General features: G+C 38.0%; 1 long non-coding RNA gene across 1 annotated transcript; it reads left to right on the top strand.

Annotated features, from left to right (window-relative positions):
- Window positions 1–3,355: 3,355 nt before the first annotated feature.
- On the top strand, window positions 3,356–4,481 carry LOC123093286 (uncharacterized). Its single transcript, XR_006445230.1, has 4 exons — window positions 3,356–3,481; window positions 3,664–3,725; window positions 4,128–4,198; window positions 4,446–4,481. It is a non-coding gene; the product is annotated as an uncharacterized lncRNA (long non-coding RNA).
- Window positions 4,482–9,587: the final 5,106 nt, after the last annotated feature.

The following is a 9,587-nucleotide window of genomic DNA, read 5'->3' as shown; positions in this document are numbered from 1 at the left end:
GGAGCCCCACGCTGGCCATCGTCTCCACCCTCCTTGTCAATAGCGCGTGCAACATCCCCTACCACCTCCTAATCATGCCCTATTGGTAAGGAGCACACCCTGCACTTTACAGGCAGGTCTGGCCGGTATGACCGCATCCTCGTTGGTATTAACTCACAATTCTGACATTTCCTAATGTGTATTTGGTGTTTTCTAAATTTCCAATTGTCTAAGTTGCTTTGCAGGGTAGTGAGTGTAGGCAGCTGCTTGTTTGGTTCACAAAGAATTTTGACTACTAAGGAAAAACATTGGTCTCCCTGTTATAGTATGTCCAGCTTTAGCTGGTCTTGGAGTAGGTTTAATAGCTCTAACCTCTAAGTCACTCCAGCAACAAAGAGATGTTTGAGGTTGCATCTCCTGGACATGATTACTCTTCACTATTACCTCCCACCAGTAGGAGTGAGGTAGATGGGAGATGACCTGATAGAGATGATGTAGGCAATTCTAGAAGATGACCTCGTTGGCGCGGTAAGTACCATGTCTCTCTTAGTTAGTTACTGAATGATTGGTTGCTTGATTAAGATTGATTGTCATGTTCGATTAGTTATGACCTTTGATGTAGGAGTTCAAGACCACAAAGAACCTGGCTAATTGCTACTTCTCCTTGCTCAAGAGCATTGTGCTGCGATAGGCATTGCCTCAAGTGGAGCAAAGCGAAAGGTTCATCAACTACATGGCTGCACCACACGTGAAGGCCGGAGAAGAAGTGACCAGTGCTCCCCAAGATCATGTTGCTTGCCTTTTTCGTCCGTCTCTCTTGAACAACAAGCATATTTCCTGCCATGAGTTCTAAAACGAAGGTTGCATCTTATAGCCCGGTGTTGTTGAGCCAACCCGCCTACTAATTAAATTTGATAAATCAACCTGAGGAATCGGTCATTGGGTGTTAATGAAGTTGTTAATTTCATTCTTTTAGTGTGTGTCAAGAATAAATCTTTTCATTAAGTCACTGTCTATGCGTATAATTTGATAAGACGGCGAACCGCTCCTGCCTAGCAGTTATGTGTAAAATTCGTTCTTCATGATTCTAACTTTCTAAGTGATATTCACAAAAGAATTTTTGATTATGAACATTTAAGGATACTAACTGGAATTCACGCAGTGCGCTTCAGGTTGCAGGTTCAAAAAATTGCAATCATTATTTGTTCATCTTGTACCCTTTAGTATGCAACAATTTCCAGTTTTTAAAGACGGAAGCCCGATGGCGTTGGCTTGATGGAGATGAAGAAGACAGCCAGGTGATGCGGTACTCGGGAGGTGGAATTGGCGATGGAGGTGGCTCCATCTGGATGTCGCAGACCTCCCACTGGATGGAATCGAAGTGGGACGATGTGCTTCGGTGGTCAACAGTGGCTGCGTGGGATGCAGTATGGTATGGATCGGGCATCTCGAGGATGGGCTCTCTTCGCAAGGCCTCCTCCACGCCAGTACGCTCTCTGATCCGAACCTTCTTCTCTTTGCTCACGCACGCATGGACGTAGCTGACCCGTCGTTGAACAACAGCGGAGGTGTTTGAGGAGTCTGTCCCGGGGCTACGCGTGAAGCATGTCGATGTCTCCGTCTTGCCATTTCTCAACACTGCCCTGCCGGCTAGGGTCCTTATTTGCCATTGAGGCCTTCCACAACAGGGTCCATGATGCCTGATTGCTTCCTCTTCGGCTGGATCGGGTCCAACCACACAGTAAGCTATGCCTCATCTTCCGTCTTCTTTCTTAAATTTTCTATGGTTCTTGGTCTGATTCTCAATAAAGAGCTCAAACTCGTCTTGAGTTTTTGGTTATGACCTGCCCTATTTTGTTGGTACAGATTATTATACTACTATCTTGAGTGGAAAATATTTACTGAGACGGGATAATAGGTATACTATTTTTCTATTTCAAGACTGAAATATGATTTCTTCCTGCTCTATGTCAATTTATTTATTTTCTGAATAATTTACCAACACAGTGCAGGTTGATGTGTGTAGCACGTGTTAACAAAATCTCAATTATCTGCATGGTATATATATCTCTAATCACTGTCTTTTCCAGAATGAAGAGAAGGTATGAGAAAGATAATACTAATATTCCCTATACATTTGACATTTAACTTTTATCAGATTCTTGGATTGCTCAAAATCATGTCTATTAGTGTTTCTTCTATATATATATATGCATGATCTTTCCTTTTGAAATTCTCATTATGTACATGATTTTTGCTACTGTTGGCCTTGAATTGGTACTGATTTGGGCCACCTTGTTGAATGATTCGAGCACGCATGTGTTTCGTGTGTCTTTTGCAGCATGTGGGGAGCGTAAATTGGAAGAACGTGTGCAGCAGGCATCGCTGTTGCGCTGGACGGCGTCGTGCGAGGCCATGGCCATGGACGATGTGCTGCTGGAGAATGGTGCAGGACTAAGGTAGTCGATGTGAACGACCACTGGGTATGTAATGGTTTAGTCCTCCTGAATTTGCACTCTTTTTTTAGTCCTCTGTAGTGTTGTTCAATTTGGGTAGGGCTTACATTCTCTCATAGGATCAGACCAAACAAGGTCTCATAAGCTTTGCCGTTGTTTTGTTTGAAACATAAAAAAACAGCCATTATCGAGGAAAGAGTCATTCTCACATAGAGATTTGTTTGCCTCCTTGGAGAATTCCAATTGCTTTTGGATTCGTATGATGCAGCCTACATGTTCCCATCACCCAGTAAAATATAGACATCAATTATTGCATCTTTATATTATGCATCCCCGTTGACAGTTTCATTGTTAAGTAGGAACGAAGATTACATTTATAAATGATATATGGATGTAATTGTGTGATGCATTCTTGCTTCTTCCAGTAGATGTACTATCTTTTCAGCGTTGACTTTTAAAGCATTTTTGCTGACAAGAAGCTTATCAGTCGTAATGCTCAGCACCTACATTACCTGATGGTCATGTAGTGCTAGCGATTGGCGATTAAAGAAATATCAAGCATATTAATGTGGGAAATAGATATAAAATATGTTATAAATGATAAGACAAGTAATTATTGGGTGTGAAAGATCAGGATGGAAGCATTTTTTTGCTATCGTATGAATTATTGAATACAATCTGGCATGCAACCCCTCAAAATTAGATTTAATTCGTGCTCGTACACCATCACTTAAGTAGAGAAAGAGAAGTATTTCTAAGGCTACTCTATATCTTATTTTTCTTTCACAGCATATACATTATTAGTTATATGTTTGCCTGGGTAGAAAAGTAACAATCAATCCCTCAAAATAAAAGGAAACTAATGATCAAGACCTTAGCTGGCTGACAATAACTCCATTCATTCTCTTCCAATTATTATTATTATTTTAGTTATTTTTCTATTCTCATGGGTAGGTTTCTTCTGTGTTGTTTTGCTTTAGTTTCGTAGTTGTCACTCCCATGTATTTCTTCGACGAGGAGGCGTGGACACGAGGCCTAACTATCCGGTATAAATTGGTTTTCCCACTGTCAGCTGTGAGATTGGATTGTTGTTCCCTTTTCTGCACATGATTGTTCCACTTGTGATTTATCATATATGAATTGCTACTTGACATCCTTTTGATCCAGCGTGATTTCTTGCTTCTTCTCATCTTGTTGACTACTGGTTGTGTTTGTTCTCTCGCCAAAGGTCGGGACTTTGAGTTGCCTGCCATGGTGGAGCTCGGGATGTTGGCAGATCTGACCGGACTGGTGAGCACTCTGCCCACACCTGCCGAGGTCGCCCTGCTCTGTGCCATGCTCGGTAACTCACCCTCGCTGATGGGAATGTTATGCACAAAATGCTGATGAAGTTGTGTACTGATTCAATGAACTGAATTTTAATTAGCTGATGGTGATGATATATTTTTTGTGAACTAAAAAAAGCGTATCCCCATATTGGTGCTTTTAGGAAATGGCGAATTTACGTATCCTTATCAGCCTTATACTAATACATGTATCTGTATCGGTGCATTCTTGGATTTCATGTATAAGCCTCAAGAGAAATTTAAATAAGGTTGTTATGTTTCAGCATACTATACATGCTTTCCCGTAGACAATGCTGCAATACTGTCATGTGATAACTGGTACTGATATAAGGACCCTTATCTTCAGTGCCATTTGGAGTAACAGTCTACAATGCCACAACACTTTGTTGGACCTATTTTTGGCGTTTCTTCTGCCAGGTATCTCTATGATTTAAGTAGATAGAAGTTATTAATTACACGTTCATTGTGGTAGACCGATTGTCTCTCTTCTACAATTGGAAATCTGTTATGTTCTAATGAGATGCTATCGTATGACTAATATGTAACTGGTGATGTTTTATGTCACATAGTTAAACTTTGTTTCAGATTTTGAATTGGTTATTGAACATTTTTTTCCATGACAGTAGATCTATATCGGGATTTATAGCATATGCTCTATGCACAGCTGATGAGTCTTTCAGGGATGCAAATTGTCTGCCTTCGGAAAATCAGAAGAAGGAAATAATGGGATTTATAGCATATATGTTCTATGTGGAGCTGATGAAGCTTTGGGAGATGAAAATTGGTTGCCTTCGGAAAATAAGAAGAAGGAAAGAATGGTACCAATTGCTTTTAGTGGAAGCTCTTTTCCTTTTTTGTATTTTTGCCAAGTGGCTAGATCTGATTAGAGCTTTTATCGGGGTGTTTCAATTGGTGGGGGAATCGGAAGCATCTCAGACATTGTAAATGCATGACTGCTGATTGCTGAAAATGTTCATACCCACAGTCACTGCAATTTGTTTTATTCTTATTATTTTCCTTTTCGCTGATGAAGATAAGATCGATGGTCTATCATGCATGTTGCATGCATGTAGGAGCAGATTTCCTAATCTGTTAGGCTAATATTGTTAGTTCAGATTTGGAGACCCATATTTTTTGCTCACAGTGATGTCTAGAACATTATTGTATCTAGCAGATATTAATAATTTTATCTCCAGAGTAAAGCCATATATACAAGATGGCTATGCTAATTAAACATTATTTGATGAATTTATTAGGAAATATGCAGTTATGGATCCATTCTATAGTTGGAATATGAGACTCCATATGTGTGTGTATGTTTATTCTTGCTTGAATCCGGTGCTGAAGGTGTGAACAGGTGAGTCCTGCTTACAAGTTTGTCTAAAGAATTTTCATGTTTTAAAGCCATTGAGACATTTATCCCTCCACCTTCTATATCTATTTATCGTCAATTAGTGCAATAGTGGTCGCTGGTGTATTACCCATTCCACACTAGCTTGTTTCCTTTTTGTTTTGGGGGTTATTTGCAGTGGAAACTATTGTTTGTGCTTGCCACTCATTAAATCATCTTTGAAAATCTAACGAGCGGAAGCAGAATAGCTCATTTTATACCATTGGTTGCAGTTTTGCATCCACATTGCCAATTTGTATTTTTTTAAGCACAAGCAATAGTTATGTGCATCAATTGCATATTCTTCTGATAATACTAAATTCAATATGCGGATCAATCTTTATATATGTATAAGATACCAATTGGTGATCCTTTGTACATAGAATAATCAGGGTCCGATCCACTTGGATGTACCTCAATTTGCTGTTATATGATTTACTGTTTTAGGTTGTAGTGGTAGCATAAAAAGTCATAATAGGGAATAATAAGTAACAGTTGACTCAGATAGTGTTTGAGTATGTTTCTCCTAAAGCTAATTGATTTTATTAAGCATTCATAAGTTCTTAGAAATTCAGATAGCCATTTTCTCTAGGTTGCAATATGTGTGGATCAGTTGATGCTCAATATTTTCTGGATATTACATGAACTCTGAAATACATTTTTCTCTCTCTTAGGTTTTAACCTTTGGGTGGGGGTATTTTTTGTAACATGGCATAGTGATGAAAATCATTTCTAGAATTTATAATGAGCAGTTATGTTCTAACTTTCTCTGGCTGTAGAATTACTGAAGATGGGTTAGTAGTTTTATCCTTTCAATTAGCATGAATTTATATAGCAGGTTGGTTTTGAACTAAAATGATGCCCTCTTGTTCACTGATTATCTATGAACTGAAATGATGACCGACTATAGTACATTGGTCTTTCATATGTTGGTTGTGCATACATGGCCTTAGCTTGTCCTTCTCTACTTTCATTTCACTAAAAATGGAAATATCACCTGAAACTTTTATGCATGTGCTACTGCTACCTTTGATCTTTGGTTCCTTAATATATCTTGTTCAGCATGCCTGCCAAGGTTATCATAAACTATAACTATCTAACATGCATTGTACTATGACCTGATGATGTAGCAATTCGCAATGTCGTGGCAAGGTTCAGTTCGGCAAGGAGACCAATGAGGCAGCTACTTGTACAAATTTCCAAGCCGATTGTACTCTAACCTGTTAAACAAGAAGACTCGATGCAACTAGCTGCTGAAAAGGAGGTGAATGTGGTCCTGTTGACAACCAAGACAAAGAAGCAGGAGACCAAGCCTTCTGTGGTTCCCATTGGCTTGCATAAGGAGTTCCGCAAGATGGACAATGTTGTCCAGAATCAGGTCACTAGCAGCTACTACATGACCGACTTGACCAAGCCCACTCTTCCAAGACTATCAATTTACTGCAACCTCCAACTTACGGCAACGCATGGGTGGGGCATCCACCCCCTAGATCCCGTTAGCACAATGTCATAAAAATATATTTATACTGATTGTTGCGCAAAGTAGAAGGCTATTGTTTGTAGTTATTAGTTTATTTCCTCTATATACAATGACACGGTTTATTGTGTGTCCAAGAGGAAGGAAAAATAGATTTATAGGTGTTATGTGACTTACCTTTTAAAAGGAACAAATTTCATCAACTCATGCTATTGAGTCTTCACAAATTGCTTCACTGAATTTTGGCCATAATAAGAAAGTCCATCTTGAAGTATATATATAACATTGTTTTCTATTATTATGCAACTCTATCTACCCCTAATAAGAAGTCCACCTATTTTAGATGCTGAGTTGATGAAATTTGTTCCCTAAGATGTATGCGGTAATTTGGGTTGAACCCAAATATCTCCTTTTCCTTCAAATAAATTATCCTCGGAACTATCTGTTTTGAGTAAAAAATTCTTAAACGTAGGCACGTTTCAACCACTAACCAAGCCCGGTCACCATCACATGTTTAGTGTGTGGATTCTGCCAGTGTCATAATATTGGCATAATCAACACGTGTGAGTCATCTATAATCTACGAGATGGCCAAATGGACAAGATTGTTTGGAGTTGAAAAAGATTCTTAGTATAGTTGTGCAAGGTAAGGGGAAAAACACATAGATTGGGGGACAGTGGGAGGAAAGAAGCAAATTGTCGCGGCCGATAAGATGGAGGAGAGGAAGGAGATAATGAGATGCCTTTGTCTACCACATGACCATGAAGTATCATCCCATGTGGATAGTCAATGACTCCAATGTCACACAACATTTCTCTTTGTAGACATTTGTTAGCTTGTGGCAACGCATGGGCATTGAACTCAGATTCATTTACTTCTGCACTTACCTATGGTTTGATGGATCGATGAATTTAGTAACATTAATTGCAATGGGGAATATCATATATCCATAAACCTCATATGCTTTTTCCAGTGGAACATTATCATGACAAACCAGTCAAATTTTTAAAATGCCCATGGCAACGCACGGGCATTCTACTAGTGAATCTATGGATGTGAATTTTGTTGGTAGGAATAATTTTGGTAACAATGCTTATAGAGGAAACTTTAATTCTAGACCGTTCCCTAGTAATTGCTCTAATAATTATGGAAATTCCTACAATAATTCTTATGGTAATTTTAATAAGATGCCCTCTGATTTTGAAAATAGTGTGATAGAATTTATGATCTCTCAAAAGAATTTTAATGCCTTGCTTGAAGAAAAATTCCTTAAAGTTGATGATTTGGCTAGGAACGTTGATAGACTTTTGCGTGATGTTGATTCTTTGAAACTTATATCTACTCCTCCTAAGCATGATATCAATGAGTCTCTCAAAGCTATGAGAAGTTCCATTGACGAGTGCAAAGAAAGAACCGCTAGATTGCTTGCTAAGAAAGATTGCTTTATTAAAGCGTGTTCTTCTAGTTTCCATGAAAATAATGATGAAGATCTTAAAGTTATTGATGTGTCCCCTATTATATCTTTGTTTGGCAATATTAATCTTGATAATAATGGGACTGGAAGTGAATCAACTTTGGTTAAAAAGCGTTCCGATAATTTGGAGTTTTTAGATCTTGATGCTAAATTTGGTAAAAGTGGGATTGGAGAGGTCAAGACCTTAAATAGCATTGAACCCACTATCTTGGATTTCAAGGAATTTAATTATGATAATTTTTATTTAGAAAGTTGTATTTCCTTGTTGCAATCCGTTGTTAATTCTCCTCATGCTTATAGTCAAAATAAAGCCTTTACCAAACATATTGTTGATGCTTTGATGCAATCTTTTGATGAAAAACTTAATTTGGAAGTTTCTATACCTAGAAAACTTAATGATGAGTGGGAACCTACTATAAAGATTAAAATTAAAGATTATGAGTGTTTTGCTTTATGTGATTTGGGTGCTAGTGTTTCCACGATTCCGAAAACTTTATGTGATATTCTAGGTTTCCATGATCTTGATGATTGCTCTTTAAATTTGCACCTTGCGGATTCCACCATTAAAAAGCCAATGGGAAGGATCAATGATGTTTTCATTGTTGCAAATAGAAAGTTGGTGCCCGTAGATTTTATCGTTCTTGATATAGATTGCAATCTTTCTTGTCCTATTATTCTTGGTACACCTTTCCTTAGAACGGTTGGCGCGATTATTGATATGAAGGAAGGGAATATTAGGTTCCATCTTCCATTAAGGAAAGGCATGGAACACTTTCCAAGAAAAAAAACAAATTACCTTATGAATCTATCATGCGAGCTACTTATGAATCAAGTGCCAAAGATGGCACTAGTTAGATCTATCCTTACTTTTATGCCTAGCTTGGGGTGTTAAACAATAGCGCTAGTTGGGAGGCAACCCAATTTTATTTGTGTTCTTTCTTTTTGTTCCTGTTTAGTAATAAATTTTGCATATACTTTCTGTTTAGCTGTGTTTTCTTGTTTTATTTAGTGTTTGTGCCAAGTAGAACCTATAGGATAACCTATGATATGAGTTAATTTGATTCTGCTGAAAAACAGAAACTTTGCGCTCACGAGAAAAAATTCAATAAATCACAGAAACGTGATTTTGTGTTGATTATTTTTTATGTAGATCAATAGACAAATTGTTTAGGACTTCCTATTTTTGTAGGATTTTTGGGGTTCCAAAAGTAACCGAAAGTTACAGATTGCTACAGACTATTCTGTTTTTGACAGATTCTGCCTTTCGTGTGTTGTTTGCTTATTTTGATGCATCTATGGCTAGTATGTAAGGGTATGAACCATAGAGAACTTGGAATACAGTAGGTTTAACACCAATATAAATAAATAATGAGTTCATTACAGTACCTTATGTGGTGGTTTTTCTTTCTTTCACTAACGGAGCTTATGAGATTTCCTGTTGAGTTTTGTGTTGTGAAGTTTTCAA

Source organism: Triticum aestivum, chromosome 1B, assembly GCF_018294505.1.
Source record: "Triticum aestivum cultivar Chinese Spring chromosome 1B, IWGSC CS RefSeq v2.1, whole genome shotgun sequence".
NCBI classification, from domain to species: Eukaryota; Viridiplantae; Streptophyta; class Magnoliopsida; order Poales; family Poaceae; genus Triticum; species Triticum aestivum.
Note: the sequence above shows the minus strand (reverse complement) of the source record. Positions and strands in the feature narration are given on the sequence as shown.